Source organism: Epinephelus moara, chromosome 5 (assembly GCF_006386435.1).
Source record: "Epinephelus moara isolate mb chromosome 5, YSFRI_EMoa_1.0, whole genome shotgun sequence".
Taxonomy (NCBI): Eukaryota; Metazoa; Chordata; class Actinopteri; order Perciformes; family Serranidae; genus Epinephelus; species Epinephelus moara.
In genome coordinates, this window is record NC_065510.1 from 43003350 (window position 1) to 43028216 (window position 24867).

Genomic DNA, 24867 nt, shown 5'->3' on the forward strand with positions numbered 1-24867 from the left:
AACACAGCGTCTCATCTTCGCAGCAACCAATGAAATAAAACAAGATAAAACGAGCTAGAATAAAGAAAAAGCCACAGAAACGGCTATACATTACAGAATATTTTCGGCTCAACACTCTCTCGTAAATAAGCCATTGCGTTTAGACGTTCATTAACGCTGAATAAACTTTTCTAGACGGGGAGAAAGGATTTACATGTATGCCAGGACCTTATCAAAGGCAGGCAATCTAGAGCCAACTCCCCGAGGCTTTAGAGCGTCAGAAGTAAGTGATCTACCGCGCCAATAGTATTATTCCTACAGTCCGTCTGTTACTATACGAAGTTTAAACAGAAACACAAAGCAAACAAAAGCGATACTTTTGTTGCCTGTGGCCTCTTCACGTGACAGGAGGGAGTTTAGTGTGCTCACCTAACTGAGGGAAAAGCCATTATGACAGGGTTTATAATACTCACACTTCATTGTATCTCCGCTTGTACAGCAAGATATTTTGTCATTGCATATTGCTGTACAGTGTATAGGATGTTTGGAAACATTATTCAAGATTCAGTCTATTAGTAATTTTTCTTGTGTCTCTGCATCCATTAAAAAGACAAAATGCTGTTATCCCAACCCACAGCAGTGCAAGCAAAAAGAAATATATATAGCCTATATATGTATGTATGTATGATAGACAAAGATAGAGAGCAAGAGAGAGAGAGAGTGTGTGTGTGTGTGTGTGTGTGTGTGTGTGTGTGTGTGTGTGAGAGAGAGAGAGAGAGAGAGAGAGAGAGAGAGAGAGAGAGAAGAACTATATAGTATATACTATGTATAGGGTATGGTGATATTTTTATGTGGCAATTTCATATTGTCACACAGTGCCAAGTTTGGAAATTCTAAACTTAAACTTTAGGTAGCCTACGAGAATAATATAATCAATTGCTTTTTCAGTCCATCACATACATTTTGCCACAAAACTATATAATAAACTGAATCTTCAGTAATGTTTCCAAACTTCCTATACAGTGTAGAGCAATATAATGAGAAAATAGCTTGCTGTTCAACCAGAGATAGAGATCGTTGCTACAATAAACTGTAAAAGTACTGTAAACCCTATCATAATGGCTTCTACCCAGCCAGATGAACATGCTAAACCTGACACGAGAAGAGGCCACATGCAACAAAAGTATATATGTTACAAAAAAATATCTATGTATATCTAAAAACTCTCTGTCAAACAACACCTATCCTTATGTAATTAAGTACTATTCCCTTGTAATTACAGAATTACCAGAGTAAGGGGAGTGACAGTAAAGAATTTGTGGTTTAATATAATTGTACAACATCCACAATGACTTCAAACATATTCTTTAAGTTATAGCACTGATTTGATAATCCTATAGAGTGTAACTGTCAAATAATTTACATATTAGTCACAGGCTTTTAGCCACAAAGATGTCAACCTAACACACTTGCCAGTTCCACATTCAGGGAAAATGGCACAGCATGACATTATGATTGAAATTGGACAGAGAGCAAAGGCAAGAGCTGTTCTCCAGTCTTTTAATTCACATGACTTCCTTAATGTCATTGTGACAGAATCTTAAAGAGTGGGTTAGACAGTGATCCAATCCCATGGTACTTCAAAGGCTATATTGTCCCTTTGATGTTGAAAATCAACTTTAAAGGAGAATATAATTATATAAGTCAGACGATTCAAATTCACAAAACTCTCATGATGGTACGGGACAAGGAAACTAATAAAATTCAACTTCTCTAAGTTCCTCAAGCGCTGATTAATTCATGTTGAGTTATACATAGAGAAATAAGCATGCTGTGGAGCAGTTTCCATGTGGATTTACGGTTGTGTCAGCATCTTTGTCCGTTTGTCCAAATCTTTACAATCCACCACATGGTTTAGGGTGACATGTAATCACAGCCAGTCTCATCCAGCATGACTTGACACTGTTGATTGCCGGGTAAGAATATTCACCGACCATAGACCCGTATTATTTTCAGTGTAGATGCAAAATACTTTCTCATTCTTCAGCCACACTGGGCACAAGTTTCCGACTACTTCCCACTACATTACAGTTCTGACACATGGTTTAACATTAGAACATTACAAAAATGCACAATAGTGAGCCTTTCTTGTTTTCTTGGGAAAGCACAGGAGTGTAGTTGATTACTTGGACATCCTGCTAAGCACTTCATGCATGCTGTGAGCTTGTCTGAGGATTGAGTCCAGCTTATTTTAAATGTAATCTTTTAAGAAATTTTCACTGCAAGGTGTTATGACAAAGCCATATGATAGCAGACAGCATGGTCTCTTTTTCTGTCCCTGTGTCTGTCTTTGTTTGTGTGCACATGTGTTTGTTACAGTGTGAATATGAAGGCCATTCATGGCCACTGTTTATTCTGGAGAGCTGTGTAAAACAAACATTGCTGCCACAATTCCAAACAACCCAGCACCGAAAAATGCAAAAAAAGCTTCCAACACATTGCAATGGGAAGTGCCCGCCGTCTGCGAGATGGAACACAAAATCATAAAATGGGTCAGCAGCGTTGGCATCAAGATGTTCAAAGGGCACTTGGCTGATCAGCAAGGCCCAAATTAAAGCCATGAAATATGTAACCATACTGTTATCTGCGAACTGACTTCTTTAAAGTCTGCTTTGAAAGGAGAATTGAGATATAGAGGGGTTATAAAATGTAATTTTTGAAGTGCAGGACAATCTTAAAAGTGGGATATTTCACATTCGGGATAAGATGTTATCTTCACTCAAATTAAATTAGGCCGTACATATCACTGCAAAAGAAAAAAAGGAGTCCACAGACAGTTCAATTTTTGCTGACCGGCAGGAAGCTTCGTTCATGCTTTGCTCAGTCTGCTTTTAATGACATGTAAAGATCAGGGTATTCAACTATTCATTGTGTGTCTTTCAATGCGTCTCTACAAACAAAACTGCTGTGATCACGAAATCAGCCAAAATACAAATTATTTTTTCAAATTCATTTGGGAAGGGTCATGAGACACTGAACTCACGAGACTACACCTGTTGACCCTTGAATGCCCACTCTTGTGTTTAGCAGTGACAAAAGAGAGAGGGTGCTGTAAAGTAGCCACAAGAAGCCCCTTTTTGATGTTGACCCCGCTCTGACCCCTTTGTTGGGGCCCTAACCATTTCACAGGAAGATCCAAACATTTTAAAAGCACAATACACAGCAAGAGTGTCGGCACTGACTTGCTATGAAGCCCCAATAAAACAGGGTGACCTGGGGGCTAATTGAGAGCTCGTGGTTGGGAAGAAATTAAAGGCATCTGGTGTATCACCACAAACTGGAAATGAAGCTCCTCTTTAATTAGAGCCTGCATTACAGAGAAAGTGTGCATTTCACTACTGTCAGTGCAGGTGTCACATCAGGATACATGTAAACAGACAGAGGACTTTGATTATAGTACTAGGTAGGATTGGGGGTTAGAAAAAAACTTCTTTCTTTCTTTTGTCTTTCTTTTTTCTTTCTTTCTTTCTGTTACTACTGTACTGCAGACATTTTTGATGGTGTATCATTAGTTGCATCAGTCAAACAGTAGGCCTTTGTTCTCCCTTTTTGTCGCTTTTTCATAAGAACTTTTGGATTTGCATCATATCACAGCCCGCAGTATATGTTCCCACAATGTGAACAATAAATTCCGCACAGCCCATTTTATCACCCTTTCCTCTGCTCAAATCCTACACTTGTGCTAAAATAGCACAGGAAAACAGAGGAGAGGGTGGCTAATTGCAAATAACCCAATATTTTGGAGTTCAAAGGCTGTGGTGGGTTTGAGTGATAATTTTGGCTGAAGCATCACCATAAACACTAATAAAATTAAGTGCGTCGGAGGGAGGAGGGGGCGTGGCCAGGCGTCCCTTTGAACAGACCCTGTGATCAGTTCCCCCTCTCAATTAGCGTATTGTCCACTTGTCCTTTCAGCTAGGAGGGAGGGGGCAGTCTCCCCCCCTAGCTTCCCTTTGAAGTGATTATCCCTTTATCTCAAGCCTGAGCGAGGAATATCTTGGGGGACAATGGCAAATTAAAGCCCATATGGAGAGAAGCGTGAATGTCTGTTTGTAGGCTCAGAGAGAAAAAGAAAAAAAAAAAGAGCGATAGAGAAATAAATAGAGTGGGGATAGTGAGAGGAAAAGAGGGGCAAATATCATCATTCTGTTTGCATGAGCTGAAGGGTGAGTGGTAGATGTCAACACTCATTCAAAAAAGTAATTTAGGGCTTGTGCCTGAGTTGACACTTGTAGCAGAGAGACTTTAGAAGAGCTAAAGGAAAGAAGAAGGGAGGGGGAGAACGGAGGGATAGAGAGATAGAAGGATGAGCATGAAGAAGAGAGAGGAGTGCAGTTGTCAGCAGAATCTGATGGCGGTCAGGCAGACAGGCTTGAAGAAGATACAATTAAAGTGTGGAGTTAAGACGGGCTTTGAAGTTGGACATGGTGCATAACACCCTTAAAGTTTGAGAAGCCAGCCATTCATCTGCTTGTTATGGCTTGTTAAGACCATTCCTTTTAAACGGCCCAATTTGAGAAAATAAAGTTTAATTTCAACTTTGGGAAAAGTCTAAATATATCAAAAGTAACAGCAATCAGGTCAGGTTTTCACTTGGGTTAAATAAGCAAACAAACAAAAAACTGAAATGGTCATTTTTTTTTTAATTTGAGTGAGGGATTTGCTGAAGAAGGTGTGGGGGTGTGGGTGAGCACTGAGGATGAATAATTACTTTCTCTTCTCACTCTCCCTCTTTTTTCTTACAATCCTGTTTTTCGGTGGCTTAAAAGTTTAATAATGTATAGAAACAATGCCTGTGATGCTTGGCCTAATCCGTTTTGGTTTGGCAAACCTTTGTGGTAACCGAAACCCAATCTGATGTGTGCAAATGTTTGCCAAGCCAGCATGTGCAGACAGACATTCTGTCTGTCTGTCTTTCTGCAAGATAACAGCTGAAACAGAACATTAAACCTGCACACTAGCTCATTGCATGAGTGCCAAAAAATAGAAAACTTGTTTTTATTACAAATTATATCTATAGTATAATTGCTATTGTTAACTTACTATACATACTGTAGTGTATGCTGTCCTCCTGCACCGAGTTCTCTGTATAACTGTGTCAATTGTTCCTGCAGTAATTCCACTATAACAGTTTCATGTGTATTCATGATGTTTATTGATTTATCATGCTCGACATATCAAGTGATTCTTCTTCTGATTGTGAAAGCGAGAGAAATGTGCGAGTGTTCACTTTGAGCTCCGTTAGCCATCCTTAATGAGCATCAGACAAATGATGTAGAAAAATGCTTGATATGAGGCAACGGTCAGGCCTATTAGAGGCAGACTAATGCTGGTTTGAACTGACAACAGCAAACTGGCCAAGGCTCAGCCTGACAGCAAATCCATGCACTGTATAAGGCAAATAAAATAGCCTTATTGATCAAACTATCCAGTGCTCAGCTGTTTGAGTTCGGGACAAGACAAGCAAGCGAGGACAACAACACCATAAAACCAATTGACAGACCTGACAGTTGATCATTATTTGATTTGCAATCTTTACAGTCAGCTGTCGTGATATCAATATATCCACATTCTGCCGTGTCAGACATACCCCAACAGAAAAGTGCAGGTGATTTCTGTGTCCACACAAAGTGTCAGATTCATTGGTAAAAACCAAACAATGTAGTGTGTGATTGGCACTAACCAGACTAATATTTCATCACCTGTGTGAACTAATACACAGGACTTGTTGTCATTGTGAAACCAGTTTTCTATCCATATGTAGCCCATCTTGCCTCGAGCTGCTTCCTACTGTTTTTCACAAAGCATTTCACAGGGTATAACAACAAAACCCACAGTCACAGGATTTGAGGTCAATGGGAGCAGATACACCAAAGGGTGGACAAAATAATGCAAATGCCACATGACAAGGACCCATACCTTGAGGAGAGTGGACCATGATTACAAATGCAGCTACACAGGCAAATGAAGCTGAATGCCAATTAGCAGTGTGTGTCAGCTTTAAAAGAGGACTGACAACTGACACGTTTGTGTGAATTTTCAAAGCACTTATCAGGTCCAAAAGGCAAGTAGTTGGTCTCTGAATCATAAATGCAACTGCTAAAATAATAAAAATAAACACAAAAAGGAGAAGCTGTGAGGATCTCAAAAATATTGCCATAATCTTTCAAAACTAGAGCCCATCTTGTGATGGGATTACTTCAGCCATGGTGCAGCATTCTTTGAGTTTAAAGCGAATGTCAGCCAGGGGCGTAAAGTGAGTAGGCCAATGGCCCTTCCCTATTTCCTACACTCCTACTTCCAGCCCCATTGCTTAGACCACACCTATATTCAAACTCAGCCTTAATTTTAATGTCAACTACACAGCTGTAAAGATTTGTGACTATATTTTGCACAGTTGTAATTGACAAAATCTGTCTAACACCTGGCAAAATACCATGGTAGTTCTTGCTATAATAGGTGTCACCAGGAGCACATTTTGCTATGATGACCCACAAGTTCTTTTTACATAGAGACCTCCCCGACCACATTGCTTTCCCAATTTGTGGACGTTTTTGGCTGCTGTTCTGCAATCGTACCTTATATACAGCATGGCGAGGCAGCAAGGCGATATTCCCGCTGTTAACACGCAGTGTAAAGAGGGCTACACAAAGACAAGATGGAAAAAAACCAGCTGATACGATGTTGTTGAAGCTGGTAATAATACAGATATCTTCTTTAATTCTGGGCCACTCGTCCCATGTCTCAGTAGCCCTTTTTAAACAGGAAGTGTGCAAATTTGCAGGAAAGCCCAACCAGTCTTCTTTCAGCATTGGCAGTATAAAATCAAAATCAGGGAGTGCAGCAAAATGCCGCCTACCTACTTTTGTTCATACAGAATGCGCCTTTTTCGGGGCAATGGGGGGCGTGAGCAAGTAACGTGTTACGTAAACAGTGACGTGGGAGGGAAGCCGCGGCTAGTCAGTCCTTTGGCGATTCTCTCATAAGTCGGCCCGTCCTTCACCGTCCCCTTCATCTGGCAGTTAATGGCCTCTTCGTTTGCGAGGACAAGGAGGGTGCACAATTCCTTGTCTCCTCAGTTGCTCATCTTTACAGTATCTGTCAGGTTTGCGTTTCCCTCTTGCTACTAGCTGCTTGCTAATTCCTGCCATCAGCTGTTTCTTGTTTATCCACCGCCAGTGGGTCGCACATGCAGCGTCATCAACAGCTCCTCCCACAAGTCATCAACAGCCACCTACCTTGGCGGAAGGCTGCCTCGTTCTGTGTAAACCAAAAAGGTTCCGCCAATATGTCTACCCTACGAGGCGGAAAATTGGGCACCTTGGATCAACTTGCCAATCTGGCTCTGTGTGTCTAAACACTCGCAGCTTGCCGGCAAAACGGCCCAACATTCGCCGAAAATCTGGCAGTGTAAAAGGGGCTAGTGACAGAAACTTGAAAAGGTAGTACTTCTTGGCAGACAAAGTTGTTGATATTGGAAGATTCTACACATCCCAGGATTATGTTGAGATGTTGCTTTTTAACATCTAATACGAATGCATGGAGACCACAGTAACCTTTGTTTGAGATAAGGAAACATTTTCTGTTTTCTGCTTTCACTGCAACGCCAGAGAAAGAAGGAAGATGGACATGAGTTATACTCTTCTATCCCCCAACAGTTTCTGTTGATGGGCAATGTATCATTCCTTAATTTTTCCAATCAAATACAATTTCCAATCATAATGCCTTTTAAATGTGTTTTTGATTTTGAGTCATCAAAATTCTTCGGGCTAAAAAACAAAATCAGGAAAAGATATTCAGTATATCAGAGCTCAGAGGTTTGGAGACATGAGTGATTATCTGCATACAGATGCAAATTGCCCCAGTGAAACAAGAGGAAACAAATGTGCTTGTCATAAAAATCCATAAAATTATAGCTGTCAAGTGGATGTTTTGGCATATATGATTACCTGCCAATCATGTGTGGCAATGGTGGGTTGTATTTCTTGATCCTAAATGTTACAGTATGTGCACAGCTCGCTCTGCTCTGCCAGCTTCTAATTGATTAGATTTGAGACTGGACCTCCTATTGATTGTTTAAAACATGGTTCATTTCCATTAAACATGCTTATACACATTACACATTCACTTTCTCATTTTTTCCTAATGCGTTTGCTGTGAGTATGTGTGTAGGCTAATATGCATGAAAGTAGCATGTGCAGTGTGTAGTGTGTATAGTGCACAGTGTATAGTGTGTACAGTAAATCTAGTGTTAACCTAACTTAAAAGCAAAATCAAAGGAACACAACAAGATTGCTTGAGTTTTGCAAGGAAGTCAACCAATACCAATGCAGACTCTCATGGTTTTGGTATGAGTCATACACTTTTAAGGCTGTGCCTCATAATCTGACAGTCATTCCAAGTCATCACATATCGCTGCTTTGTCAGTGGACATTCACGTCTACATAGCACATGCTAGGTTTCCTCCTGCATCTGCATCTGATGTTCCAGGACACAGCAACCAACGCTGGGACATCAACAAAAGCATGTGATAAGGTTTAGGCAACAAAAACATATGGTTAGGTTTACGTAATGAAACCAGATATTTAGGTTGAGGCAACAAAAGCATGTGGTTAGGTTTAGGCAACAAAAGCATGTGGTTAGGTTGAGGCAACAAAAGCACATGATTAGGTTTAGACAACAAAAGCACACGGTAGGTTTTAGGCAACAAAAGCAGGTGGTTAGGTTTAAGCACTGAAAGAATGTAGGTAGTTTCAGGCAAGAAAAGTACGTGGTTAGGTTTAGGCAACAAATGCACATGGTTAGGTTTAGGCAATGGAAGCACGTGGTTAGGTTTAGGCAATGGAAGCGCATGGTTAGGTTTAGGCAATGGAAGCACGTGGTTAGGTTTAGGAAATGGAAGCGCATGGTTAGGTTTAGGCAACAAAAGCAGGTGGTTAGGTTGAGGCAACAAAAGCACATGATTAAGTTTAGGCGACAAAAGCACACGGTAGGTTTTAGGCAACAAAAGCAGGTGGTTAGGTTTAAGCACTGAAAGAATGTAGGTAGTTTCAGGCAAGAAAAGTACGTGGTAAGGTTTAGGCAACAAATGCACATGGTTAGGTTTAGGCAATGGAAGCACATGGTTAGGTTTAGGCAATGAAAGCGCATGGTTAGGTTTAGGCAATGGAAGCATGTGGTTAGGTTTAGGCAACAAAAGCACGTGGTTAGGTTTTGGCAACAAAAGCACATGGTTAGATTTAAGCAATGGAAGCACATGGTTAGGTTTTGGCAACAAAAGCACGTGGTTAGGTTTAGGCAACAAAAGGACGTGGTTAGGTTTAGGCAATGGAAGCACATGGTTAGGTTTAGGTAATGAAAGCACATGGTTAGGTTTAGGTAATGAAAGCATTTTGTTAGGTTTAGGCAAAAAAAGCATGTGGTTTGTTTCGAAAAAAACATCAGTTTTTGGCTCAACATTCATATGGGAGGTGAACATTGGTTTGTTGGTGCCATCCACCAGCCCTCCCTTCCGGTCTCTAAGGACTTTTCAGCTCCTTATATTACTTACCCCTTTTACTACTGGTAACATTTCTAACTGATGCCGTCCAGCAGCGTATCATACTGCCACGATACAGGTTCTGTCCAGCTGTGTTACAAACCACCATACCACCATGAAAGGAGGCTTTTGACGTTGGTGTCTGATACAGAAATCAGAATGGACTAGTCTGTATATGTATGGCACATGGAAAGGTAGTGGCCATGAAATTAAAAAACCCTGCAACTTTAGGCAATGGGAACATTTCTTTTAAGGGGTGTTACTGCAAAATGTGCACACTAGTACTCAAGTGCATCTGTTTGTTTTTATGAAGTTCTAAACATATATGTGTGTGTTCTTGACTTCATTCTGTGCTTTTATGATATTGTTACAAGATGAAGAGTTAAACCCACCTACTGTGAATCAAGGAAGTCCCGGAAACAACAAAAGAGAGCAATCATCCAGGACCTCAGCTTTGGCCAGCTGCATATTGTTCGTTTATTCCTGAGAGAGTTTCTAAATCCATAACTTAAACTAAGATAAAAGTGTTTTGACCCTATTGTGGGATGTTTCCCAGTGTCATGCAGCTACTCAGCAGGTGTGCAGAGGGAGGGTGAGTTTCAAAACACACTGCACAGCAGATAGGCAAAGAGGAACATCAACAAAGCACTGCTGCTCTGCACCTCACTGACTGCTCTGACAACCGACAGGGGAAACATTCCCACAGAGAGAAAAAAAAATATGGAGAGAGGGTGTAGAGAAAGAGAAGAGAGATGTAAAGTGAAAGACTGAAAGAGAGGAGAGGGGAAGAGGGTCAACAAAGTGGAAGACAAAGAAAGACAATAAAGATGGAAGAGGAAGAAATATATCTACTGCTTTTAGTCATGTATTATTTCTTGTCAATATGTGTTAACAACACTGAACCTAGGATCACAATTTACATGCCATGCCAGAAACAAGGCAAGTGAAATGTAAGGTTTTGTAAGAAGGAAACAGCAGAAAAAGGGAGGAGAGATACAGGCATAGACACAAAGATACAAGTGTGAACAATAATGGAAACACCTGTATAATCTGTTGTCATAACGTGCTGCAGCTGCACAACAAACACCACATTTGTGAAGCCTGTATGTTCAGTTTTTGCTGCGCCTGTGACAGAGAAGTGGATTCAGCTCAATTTAACAGCTTTTGTTGTTATAGTTTGCACTTTTCATGTGGATTGCATTGTACTGCAAATGCACAGTAGTTTTACGGTAGTACAAACCTAAGCCCCTTCACACTTTGCCTCCAACATTAAGCATTTCTCTTTAACATTTAATGTTTATGGTGAAAACTGCAACATCAAATTAAAAAAAAGCATCTAGGTATTATTAATTTTAGATAACAGTTTAACATTCAAACACTTTACTCTGCCTTATCAAGATTGTGTGGGTGTAGTTTGATCAAATTTAATTGACTCCAGTGTTACTAAATCCTGATTGGTGCTCAGAAGTATGTGACATCATATTTTTCCAACTGAGAAATAGACTAGTGCAGGAATGAGTCCTAAAATCCGGAAATAAGTTAGCATTTTACCATTTCCAGTTCCCTTGTCTCAAAGTCAATGGGTTTTTTTCAATAGGTTTGTGGTTAGATGCCTGAAATAAGGTCTGTGGTTAACACAAGCTTAAGAGAATTTCATGTTTTGTTCTATGACATTGAATGGATCCGTAAATACCCCAATGTGAGTTTTGAAGCTTCTATGTGTCCTAAAAAAATCCAGTTGCTAACAAGTGGCTAAATTAGACTACAGAACCTCATCACTCAGAAGATGGCTTTACAGCCTCGTTGTGGTGGCGAAGTTAGTCGTGCAACCGTAGTGTAGTTCGTTCGTAGCCTCACCTTAGCACTTACTTCTGGAGATTGCATTTACGCATCAAAAATCATAAAAATGGTGTTCATTTGTATACAAATGAAATCCATCCTTACTAAGTTTGTCTTGCTGAACAAACATGTAAGTATTATAAACTTTTGTTTGCCACAGAGCTTATTTTCTGCAATAATCCAAAATCCAATGGGAAAATCCCATAGGCTTTCTGACTAGGGAATCAGGGCAATGCTCACATCCATGGGTAAAAATTTGGCAGCAAGTAGTTTGTTCATGAAGGACTCATCGCTCACAGGAAGACACTAACTGATAATAGGTCATCAGGGACACCATAGGGGCTTTATGCAAATTCGAATCATATAAGTTGTCTGGACATGGGTCACAGAGATGGCTGACCTGGTAGCTAGCAGTCCACGCTGACAACTGACAGAACTATTAATGTTAACTGGGGGGGACCAATGGGTTGGTTGGTTTCAAGATGACAATGTGCCAATATCAGCAGTAACCACTGCATAAGTGCAGTGCAAAGCAGTGGCAACGCGCTAGTCAGTGAGATACACACATGCACTAAAATGCACCTGCGGCCGGACTAGCTTACCACAACAAACCACAGAGAAGCTCGAATTATAACACACATAAAGGGAAAGTAATGTAATTCTCTGCTTAGGAAGCCATCACTCCGCTTTATCTTTACATACCAAATAGTGGTTTACTGCAATATCAATGCACTGAATGTCACATATATACTTTAAACACAAAATTCAATAATATATGACCTTAAACAATCTGTGCTGATTTTAATTAACACATTCAAAAGTAAAAAAGAAAAATAATTAGAACACATTAGGGTCTACAAGTGTTTGTATGGTCGCAGTGATCTGTTCACAAATAAGGATTCAAACATGATGATAGGATCTCATTTATTGTGGACTAAACCTTAAAAGAAAATCTGTCAGGCAGTCCTTCGGTATGGCCCAGGACCCACTTCGTACACATTGCTAAAAGAATGTGGCCATTTGTGGCCCAGATCGACTCCGAATGTAGTCTGAGCAATCGGCTCTTAAGACGCATAGAGGATGCATTTGGTGCATTCACACCTGTACTTAGAGCTGTCCACTTCAGATTCAGATTCAGATTCAGATGTATTTTATTCATGCATCAAGGAACATAGTGATAATTTGCAGAATACAGTACACCGCGTAACGGACATGAAAGGGAACCCCAATAAAGCAAGGAATGCTTGTAGTAGGGGACTCAGGAACTGGGTGTGATCACACAAGATGCATGTTAATACCAGGTGTACACAAAGAATCAAAAGTGGACTGTTTACCTGCCGTTTAAACATAATCGGTCAATACTACTTGGACTACAAATGGAAACCAGAATGCTTCCAATACCAAAATCTTGTCCTGTCACCTAACTGATTTTGTATACATGTACAGAATCTGTTTATAGAAATTAAGCACAAGCTAACAGCAACAGCAAGGACTGTTAAATGGTTTCCTCACACTGACGCCAAAATGGCTTGACTTGTTGTTAAACCCATTAATTACTGTCAGGTAAAAGTAATTGAGTGATTCTACTCTTACTGTGTGTGTGCAGGCAGACTCTCACCAGCTGTTCCAGGTGTGGAGCTCACACTCCCACAGCAGTAGACTCCTATGATGGTGAATGAAATGATAGGGTTGCTTTCTTTTTTTTTGCATATAGAGCAGGAAGTGAGATCTGATCACACAACCCATTCTCAGTCCCAAGACGTCAAATACTGTCACTTTGTCAGTGATCTCTCTTGGTGGCGGTATGAAATACACCGGCCTACAACTACTGCAGTATAAAGAGTAAGAAATTTCAAATATATGTATATATATATATATATATATATATATATATATATATATATACATATATGTACATATATATGGTGGGAGGGAGGGGTGGTGGAAGGGAAAAAAAAAATATGGAGTTTCACCTGGGAGCCCACTGTTTCTTTCCTGTAGGGACATATGTCACGTGACGTAATTTTAAGCAAAGCTATGATGTTTTTTTTCTAAACCTAACCATGGATGTTGCCTCATTTCAATGAAGTAAACACACCTTGTAAATTCATTTTAAAAAAATGTATTTAATGAGCAGAAACTGTACATTTCCTGTGAAAACAGAAGTGTATTTTGAAAAGACACAATGCATATAACAGTTGTAAATTGACACGCTGTCCCTGAATATCCAAAACTAACACAGGAGGGTACCTTGTACCTTGTTGCTTGGTATTTGATGTGTTGGGATGAAAAACATATTGGATAACAAATGATAACTTGAGAAGCATATGGGGACGCACTCTAATGGCAGAAGTGAAAGAGTTAGAGTTGTCCATTTGTAATCAGACAGGCTGTTTTCCTACACAAAGCAATACAACCAAATTTGTACATCCCATGAATTTTGAGAAGCTGTGATCACGTGACCAATGTGCTGATGGGGGTAAACAAGGAAGCAGTCCCGAGCGCTTGTAAGGAGGCAGCCAGACTTTTCGGGACGCTGGAGTCGCATGTTTGGAGCTGTGTGAACTTTGAGTCATTTCAAGGTACGCCCTCACCATGTTTCTTTTCCTAAACCTAACCTCAGTAACTTAATTTGCGTAAACCTAACCGCCGCAATTTTACGTTAATTATGTGACTGTATGTTAAGGATGTAACATCATTTCTGGGGTGCTAATTTGTAGGATATCATACGAACTGTTGTGCATGCATTTTTCATAGGATATCATATGAAACGTTCTATGAGGATACATTGAATCAGATCACCCAAGATGCATATTAATACCAGGTATAAACAGGCTCTGAGTAGCACCACATGGGAGTGAGCAGAGGGACAGGCCACCGATCATCGCTGCTGAAATGTATCAACAAAGCAGTGTGAGAGGAGCATGCTCCACTGTTTGCCCTCCCACACCTGAAGGCGATGGGATACATGGAAGAAAAGAAAAAGTGTAGAAAGAGAGGGTTGACAGAAAGCAGGAGTAAGTGACCCCCTTACCCTCCCACTCCTCCTCCTCCCTCTCAGAATAAAATCCGGTGCCATAAAATGTAAGAGCGGGCAAACAGCTCCTCCCCAGCTTGTCGGGGAGTTTGTTTTAAAGTGGAAATGAGGCTGATGGCGCACTTGGCGATTAGCCCCGCGGCTAACATGAAAGGAGAGGAAAAGACAGCTGCTAATTTTCTCCTTTGACCTTTGGCTCCCACTGGTATTTCATACAAACGCTGATTTATGGAGGAGACTAACAGCTCACTGCTACTGGAGGGATTAATGTAAGAGAAAGAGGGAGGGAAAGAAAAAGAAGCTGACCCCAAGGACTCACAGTATCTCAATTCATTCATTTCATCTTTTTGTTTCTATTGCTGTCCTTTTTACTTCACATGTCCTTCTCCTCTCACCCATATCTCTTTGTCGATTTTCCTTTGTTTCTCTGTCTGCCTGCCTTAGTGGATTTTCAACTCTTTATCTTTTTTCCATCTTTATTTGTAGTCTGTGTCTGTCTGCATTTGTCCTTCATCCTGCCCATCCTTCCACCCATGTTCTTTCTATATATCCACAATGAAATAACCGCTTACAGCACATTAGGTACATGTATGAGACTCCTCTTTGCTGTGTCACACTAATTATCATTATAAACTAGCTGTCTAAAAACAAACCCAGACATCGTGACGCCCTGTGGTGCAAAAAAAAGAAAGATGACACCCTTCTCCTAGCGGAAGATCTTTCTCATTCACTGCGTGGTGCTCAGGTGTGAATATGAATACACGTTGTGTCCCAGCACTTTAGCTGCAGGGAGATCCCATAAAAGTCAGTTTCATGCAAAACCAATGTATGGATGGCTCCCATGTATGGAGGCCCTGAAATGCCTCTGGGGCATCGGAGACCCAGGAAGTGTAGATCCGGCAGCACATTTCCTTCTTCCCCTCCTCTCTTTCTTCTATTGCCCCTCTTCTGTTCCCTTGGTTTGCCAAAGGGGGAGAGAGGTGCAGGCAGGGAACAATTTAAAAAAGCCATCATTGGAAAACCCCACTTCAAACATTCTGGATGGATATTAGCCTGCAAATCACAGTACAATTGTTCCTGTTATGCATTGAGTGGAACTATCCAATGCCTAAGATAAACAGTTACATGAAACAAAAATTGTGTTTACATGAACAACTGCTACAGATCCATGTCAGCATTTCACTTGTGGAGGCTGAAAAATTATTCCAACAAGTCATTTAGCCTTTATGACTAATTTGTCTTAAAACAAGGTAAAAGTTTGGTAATGCTGTGACAACAGTTAAAGTGGCTCAAGCTGTTGCCTTGGTACCCTTTTTGGCATATCGGTGTTGCAGTCATTCTAAGGACCCTGACACACCAGGTTGACTGTTGGCCGTCGGTCAATCAGTACATTTACATGCACAGTTAAGTCGAGCTATGGTTATAGAACAACTAGGCCATTTAATTGGACTACTGTCCTTGTCCCACTATACAAGTGCTGGAGGGGAATCGATTTATTAACCGAAGTATGTCCGACGCTACGATAAGTGGCCATAAGCCCCCTTTCATCTTGTTAGTATTGGACCTTTTTCCGGTTGACCTATTACGTTACAGAACAAACAAGAGACAGCTAGCGGCAAACTGGTACTATGGTGGACAACTTTAAAGCTCTGTAAATATTGTCTGTCAAAAAATGTACAGCTCCAGATGTAAATTTCCCCATGTAGATTTCGCCATGTTGTCATGGCTTCTTCTTCTGTTACGCATTTAACGCTATTCGACTTTCAGGTCAAAGCCCGGTGCAAAAACTGTGGAGCACGCTCAGAGTGCCTAAGCCAGTTTTGGTCTGACTGACAGCATACATGCGGGAGTAATTCAACTCCCAATTGCATTACCTGGGTGTGTTAGTCCGACTTTAAGATATTAGATTTAGTACAATTTCAGTCGGCCTAACATGTTTACATGTATTTCAAAAATCCGGTTTTAGTTGGACTGACACAATTCTCTAACACATGACGCAATTTCTCTAATGTCATGTAAACATACTGAATGTCAAGCCCATTGGAGATTGTCTGTCACCCTAGTTTTGTGTTTTGTCCTGCACCATCTGCGCTAGTCTGTCCTTATCAGTCGCTTTTCAGCTGATTCACTTGTCAGTGGCTTTTCAGATGAACCAGTAGCAGAGCTGGTGGAGCCCTTGGATAAGAGAAATCCCTCTGATTGGAAGTGCACGAGAAGAAAAAAGCATGTGAAAAAGCAACAGTCGGCCCTCTGTTGACACCACTTTTTCAATGTCAGTTTGGTGTGTCAGCCTAAAAAGCTGTCTAAATTTTTGATACAAATTTCATTCTTATGTCAGTTCTCACAGATATGCTTCATTTTAAACCAATGTAGCAGTCTACAACCATGTAATGGCCTTCTTTGCATTCATTTTTTTTTTTCATTCATGATTGGATGTACATAATTTTGTATTAGATTAGTTCTGTCAAGCAGCATCTGAGTGCAAGTATGTAGTAAATATAAATTCTGCTTCAGTTTGAAGGCTGCACATTGATGACAGTATAAGTGCCTTCTAAACAGAATGAATATCTCTGAGACATCTCACGAATAGCTGTTGCAAACCTTATCCCCAAAAGAGTTTTTAAAAATCTGCATCTTTTCTTAAGTGTGTCGTTTCAGGGTGCAAACATCATGTTCAGTTTAATAAACACTGGCACAATGGGGAGGTGGGGGTTCCGATTTTTTATTTGAGACTCTTGCATATGTCTCTGGATCTCAGTTCAGGTTTACATGTTTCACAACAAATCTATAAATGAGCATTCATTACTTGGAGTAAGACCAGCAGAAGCAGATCACAGCAAGAAAATCCCTGTGAGCGCTGGAAACAGGACTAATAATCTTTGTTTGTAATAAATAAGGTCTTAGAACTCAGTAATAGATCACATACTGTATAAGTAGTAATGTACTAGCAATGGTTAAAATGAAGTTACTTTCATTGAAGCAATAGTTTGATTCTTCCAAGAAATTCCCTTAACATTAAAATACAAAACAAAGCTCAGTGTTCCAAGACAAAACACATCAGTAACACACACAAAAAAAAAACATACAAAGATGTGAAAAAGTCACAACAAAAGCAGCTCGTCAACAGTCAGGCACAACAACCAAGACAAAAGGCAGATGTGCAGCACATTGAATACAAGTAACCAAGCATTTTAAATATCAGAGTAGCTGCTCTTCCAGCTTAAGGGTGAAAATTGTACTCCTGTTCTTTTGGACTATAATGTGAACATGAAGGATACATGCATTCCCCAACAAGAGCCAAGACTGTGTGTCCCTTTTTACATTGCGTCTTCAAGGTGGGAATTTCACACCATTATTCCATCTCGTCATGCTGTGTAAAAGCCCAGACACACCAAACTGACTTCAGAGAGCAAGCGGCAACGAAACCCCCTTGCTGCATCACGATGTTGCCAGTGTATTGGCCAAAAAGTTGCACGTGAACACACTGCAAAGACTACAGCTGATGGCCAACCAACATGTATGCTCTGCGCCTGCATGAGGGGAATAAACTCTCTATACCAGTTGACAGCGGTACTCTGTAATTGTCATTCAAAAAGGGAAAGCGATAGACTATCTTGACGCTAGTTAGCCTGATAGCACAACACAATTCAATGTTGAAAGAACAGAGCACATTTGCTGTGCTCCAGTGAAAAACAACACAATCCATCAGGAAACGTTTGTGCTTAAGTGTTCAATGGCTAAAGAAAAATAATCTGACCTTATGCAACAAGTTTGTTTTGCTCTCACTCCCTCTTGACTTTAGCTCTTTGTTTACTTTCCTCACTTATGTTTCTCTTCTCTTGCTCTAAGCTGAATAGAGTGATTCCATTCATCATTTTAAAAAGTGGCTGTTAGCAGTTAGCAGCTCACTTAAAGAAAAATGTCAGTGGCTGAAAATGTCTGGAAATAGGGAAAACAATGAGTACTGGGAGCTCCTTCCCACCAAGCAGAGGATGAGATCAGCCGCCACATAACAGAAACAGTAAATGATTGTTATTGCCATGTTATGCCATTGCTATTGTTTAGAAAGCTCTGTATTTGTTATTTGTCACACTAGAGGCCAACACTGTTGTATTATATGTCACACCTGTCACACCTCCTTTGCTTCCGTGATGCTGGCATGCTGTCTAAAATTACACACTGGAGCAGCATCATGTCACGGTTGTTTGATTCTGTGCAAAAATGCAAAGGAGGTGTAAAGACGAGACTTTGTAGTGGCCCTATAGTGCCATCTCTGTGTAAAAAGGGCTTGTGTTAGTGATGCCAGTTCCATCGGTTTTCTCTTGATATTATTCCAAAAACAAAATCTCTCTGGTTTATAGCTTCAGGAATTCTCCAAAATAACTAAACTAACAAATACATGATATTTATGCTAATAGTTAAATTTTTTTAGCTTCTTTAGGAGATAACTGGCAGTGTTTAGACAAAAAATAAATAAATCAATATAAAAAGTACAATATAATTCAATTATAGCTACTTACTATTACTAATAATCTCAAAACATTATAACCTACGTATATATAAGGGTATTAACAATGGACTAAACTGAACAATATTCACACACTGCATGGTTCCAACTGTATCTCTCTCTCTCTCTCTCTCTCTCTCTCTCTCTCTCCACTTTTTGTTCTAACCCTCTGGGTTTCATTCAGAGTTCAAGCAGGTCATTAGCAGAGTGATTACAGTGGGAGAGAGGGCACCCATTAAGAAAATGCAAGTGTGTGTGTGTATGTATGTGTGTGTGTGTGTGTGTGTGTGTGTGTGTGTGTGTGTGTGCACATGTGCCTGTGTGTGATCGTCATGTGAATGTGTGCATGCATGTGTGTGCCTAACTGTGATCACAATGTGTGTGTGTATCAATCACTCCAGTGTGGGTGACGACGAGGAGCTGTTTGTCTTTCTCATAAAAGGGAAAGGGATCAAAAGAGCTGGTCTACCAGCTGGACCTTCAATCACACAGGGACAGCGTGACTTTAGAGCCCTGGGCAGCTGGAGCTCTGGGGACTAATGGTGCGAGTGTGTGTGTGTGTGTGTGTGTGTGTGTATGGGTGGGTGTGTGTTTTGAACCTTTTTAATCACAATCCTTGCACATTTTCCATTTCCATACTCTACTTTAAAGGCTCATTCGTTTCTTAACAACATGAGAAATATTTTCATAGTTTTTTTCCCATAATTTCTTGATCAGTCATGACAACATTGTACTTAAAAGTTGTTGAGATCTGAGAGTCAATAAATATGCTCTTTATTTAGCCAGATTATATAATTAGCTTTATCTGGAGATAAAACTGAAAAAATAATAGTGCACCTGAAATGTGGCGAATATCTTATTTGTATTATTGATTAATCTGCCAATTGCATTAATAGCTTGTTGTACAGAAAAAAATAGTGAAACAAGCTCATGACAATTTTATAGAGCCCGAAGAGGTACATCCTCAGGTTGTTTGTTTTGTCTGAATCAGCACTCCAGATCCCCAATGCATTTCATTAACTATCATATGTGACAAGAAAAGCACCAAATCTTTACTACTGAGAGGCTTAATTTTTGGTTTTATTGCTTGAAAAATGACTGAAACATTATCAACAGTCATTATCAAAATAATTGCAGTCATTTTCTTTCAATCAGCTTATCAATAAATTGACTAATTGTTGCAGCTGTGGGTCAAAGTTGAACCAAAAAGTCGATCTGTAAACTTTGATGGATGTTCACAATGGGCAGGTTAGATAAGCATTGTTTAAGTATGTAGGATTTAGGGGGATATATCGGCAGCAATGGAGATTAATATAAAAAAGTATGTTTTCTTTAGTGTATAATCACTTGAAAACAAGAATTGTTGTGTTTTTGTTACCTTAGAATGAGCCTTTTATATTAGTGATGTACAATAATATCAGCATGTCATCGGTATCGGCCAATATCGGCTTTAAAATGAATTATCAGAATAGGCAAACATGCTTTTTCATATTTTGCACAATGAATGAATATTACATACATTGAAACGTATTGTATTTCATGTCTCCATCTGCTGGTGGGCCATCATGATAAGAGTATGCATGCATAATATGATGTTAATTCCACTACAGAAGAGACTTGAGGATCACTAAAATTAGATGGAGAAAAGTGGATATATCGGTATCAGTTATCAGTCAAATGAGTTGTTACTTATCGGCATATCGGATATTTGCAAAAAATCCAATATTGTGCATCCCCAGTTTATATCTAAATAGGGAGTGGGTCCTCGTTTATAGGGAGATCGCCATGTTCACTGCCATATTTCTACAGTTGCTAATAATGGACAAACCAAATACTGGCTCTTGATCATGTTGTGTTGGCCACCACAGTCCTTCTGCAATGACCTAGTCTCGCGTCACCAGGCTCTTCACGTACGGCAAAGAGCCTGGTTTCCATTCACTCTGAATTTTGTCTGGATTCTGGTTCCGGTCTAGAGAGCGGATCGGAATTCACCAAATCCACCAAAGTAAAAGTGTTCACCAAAGTAAAACTTTAAATTCTGGCGCACCATCGATTTCCGTCTCCGGTTTAGTACGATATTGTTGTTGTTGTTGTTGTTGTGGTTGATACAGCATGCTACATGGCGAGCATCACGCAGTTTTCCACTCTCTTCTGCCCCCACCGCCCCAGACTTTATCGAAAAAATGCATTTACGAACTACAGGTATAATGTACAAAACTAGGATCAAGTGCCTATTAAATAAAACAGACAACTGAAATAGACAATAACTTGCAATACAATTAAATACAATAAAAGAAAAAGGTTAACTTAATGGCTTGGGGCTTTTCTTGTAAATTATATTCTTTAAATTAAAGTTTCACCGCATTTTTATTAGCTTGGTGCTTTTATTTTGACGGAAAGGCGCATCCATCGAATTCCGGATCCTGTCTCTCTCGCCCTGGTTCCGGTTGCCTACCAAAACGGCCACTAAACGGCCCCAGACTAGCAATGACCAGCGTCGGAAAAAACACTGATTTGTAACGTGAAACTTTTTTTTATCCAATACTACTTTTACATCTAAATATGATGCGCTAGGTATCCTCCTGCGTCTGTCGCTGACCTTATGGACCACCATGTCAATTCACGTTTCATGCAATGTGTCTTTAAAATACACCTTGGTTTTTACAGGAAATATGCAGTTTCCTCTCATTAGATATATATAAAGTCTTTTTCAAAATAAACTTACAATGTTGGTAAAACACCTCATATTTACGTTTATTTCCTTGTGCAATAAAAGAACATGGCTAGGTTTAGGAAAAAAACATCATGATTTAGCTCTACATTCACACAGGAAGTGAACAGTGGGATCCAGGGTGAGAGGCCAGGGTTTTGTCGGATCCATCCACCACCCCTCCTGCCCACCCTATAAGGACTAAGCAGTATTTGATGTGTTCGGAATGAAAACGGGCTATTTATTCAGTGTTTGTTTTGCAGAGGAAGAGACCTCTGTGGGTACTTCAGCACCAGGTAAAAACTCTCTGAATATCTGGATCTGAAGTTATCAGAGAAAAACGGTGAGCACAGTGGGCAAGCCACCGTTCTCTGACATGCCAAACAGTGTCAGAGAAACACTGATTTGTAACATGAAACTCTCTTTATTTAGTGTTTTTACCGTTTTTTATCACCTGGTCTGTTTGTTTTGGAGAGGACGAGACCTCTACTCCTAGTTATACCTCCTGAACAATGAACACTGAATGAACTCTAACCAGGAAAAGTTTAAGTTGGTTGCATTGTGTTGAAAATCAAAGACTGTATACAACAATGGAAGTTGCTACCATATCATCACCCATTGATTTGTGGACTCCAATTTTGAAGCCTTGAATTCAGTATTTCGGCCATTGCCAACTTGTTTTTTTGGAACCAGAAGTGACCATATTTAGATGAGAGGCTGGAGCTGTTAAGAAGCGAGGGGTGGATCTGACTCGTAGACTGTTGTTAGGGCCTCATAGACAACCTGTCAACTAAGCGGCCCCACCCTTAAATATACATAACTTTGGGCCTTAATAAAATATAAACAGGTGAGATATTAAAAAATTCAACCCCTGTACAGTTGTCATGAATGTTGAAATTAGCTATAGAGACCAAAACCGGTTTTTGTACCAGGCAGTAACATGGGGGTCTATGGGGATTGACTCTGTCTTGGAGCCAGCCTCAAGTGGTCATTCAATGAACTGCAGTTTTTGGCACTTCTACATTGACTTTGTTTCTGAGCCTCAGAGGTTGTCACTTGTTTAAAACCTGTCTGAGCATCTGATGGTTATTGCTCTGCCATGTAATCAGTTTTTTCATATCAGAATGAACTTGGCAGTACAATGTTGTTGTGCAATATAGAAACACTGATCAAAACTATGAAAATAAGACACAAGTTGAAATAAAGTGGAATTGTTCTTTAATTTGATTTTGTAAGATGTCAGAAGATAGTAGCGTGACAGCAGGACTAAGACACCAGGGGATTATTCCTTACACTAGCAAATGTGACGAGATAATCACAGCATCTTGGGTTCCAGCCTGGCCCAGGACCTTTGATGCATGTCATCTCCCATCTCTGTCTCCCCGTAATGTCTGACACTTCTCTACTATCTTCTCTACTATGCAAATATGACATTAATAATAATAATAATAATAATAATAATAATAATAATAATTATAATAACTCTATTTTTATAGCACCTTTCAAAACAACTGTTACAAAGTGCTTCACACATAAAACAATTAAAAGAAGCAACAATCAACAAGCACAACAACAATTATCAAGCAAAATCACAATCAGGAGTCAACCATTTAAACAAAGGCCATGCGATAAAAGTAAGTTTTGAGAGCTGGTTTAAAAGTAAGAAGTGAATTTTCATGTCTGAGTTCCTCAGGTAAGCTGTTCCAAAGGGTTCGAGCTCTCACAGCAAAAGCCCTGTCACCAGTCATGTACCATAATCAAGCTTTTCAAGCAAATCATACTGGAGATGAATTGTCTGAAAGTTTGAATATTACAACCCACTGACTACAAACTCGACGAACCTTTGAAGCCGTAAACATGTACTTACCAATTGCTGCATGTAAGCTTCATTCTAATGATGTGTCCTCCAAAACATCAGCCACCACCTGTAAGAAGCAAACACAAAATTATTTATTTAGAAGTAAACAAATTACAAATCCTCTTTTTTTTTCGTTTTATGACTTTTCGCAAATTGTATCATCTACAGTTTGTTCCCACACTGATGCTCATGTGTTGCTGGCTCTGCAGCCCAGTGAGCTGTGGGATCATCTGATCATCTGAACACAGACCTGAGTGTTTAGCTGCATGTTGTCAAATGAACAGGAATGCACAAGCTACTGCAACCAGAGCTACATAGATGAGGTGAAAGCTCACAATCCCTGCACATTATTGGAAAGACATTCCACAGACATAACTTATTGTATTTCCTCTCAAAGCCTCCTCAGAGCTCCAAAGTTCCAAAATGTCACCCTACTTGTTTTTCTGACGATACAAATCACCTCTCTGCTTTACAAAGGAGAGAGGATTTCACCTGGGTGTGTGTAAGCGTATACATGTGCACATGTGGGCGTGTATGAATGGGTGTATATATGAGTGCATACATCAAGGCAGGATCAAAGCTGCATGAGAGTTTTAACATTTTGACACGCCTGTTTTAACTGCCAGGTTGACAGTTTTTTTTTTTTTTTCTGGGAGCCTTGTCCATACTGTCCTATGTTCTCAAAAGAGGCTCTAATATTTATGGTGTGATTATAAAATGTATTATGTTAATCTGTTCTGTACGACATCTATTGCACATCTGTCCGTCCTGGAAGAGGGATCCCTCCTCAGTTGCTCTTCCTGAGGTTTCTACCATTGTTTTCCCCAGTTAAAGATTTGTTGGGGGAGTTTTTCCTTACCCGCTGCAAGGGTCCTAAGGACAGAGGGATGTCCTATGCTGTAAAGCCCTCTGAGGTAAATTGTTATTTGTGATATTGATTGATATAAATAAAATTGAATTGAACTGAATTAAACACAATGATTTTTTTATGTCATGTTCCAACACACATGAATAAAAGTCCAGTGGTGACTGTTAACTTACAGCACACATGGCTTGGTTTCTCGCATCTTTTTTGTTCCTCCCATTTAAGCAACAGTAAGGCCTCATTTACACCGCAAGTGATGCGTTTGCATAGCGCTTGCAAAGCGGCCCACAAGCGTAGCGGCAGCACACGTGTATTCACACCAAAACCGAACAGACACGTTGCGCAGTGGCAACTGCTGTCCCATCAAAATACAAACCACACCCAAACAGTTAGTGGCGGTAGTGCACCGTGTTTACAAATCTCTAATAAACCCCAAAGAAGAAGAATTGAGTTTGGACCCAAAGCCCAGGGTGG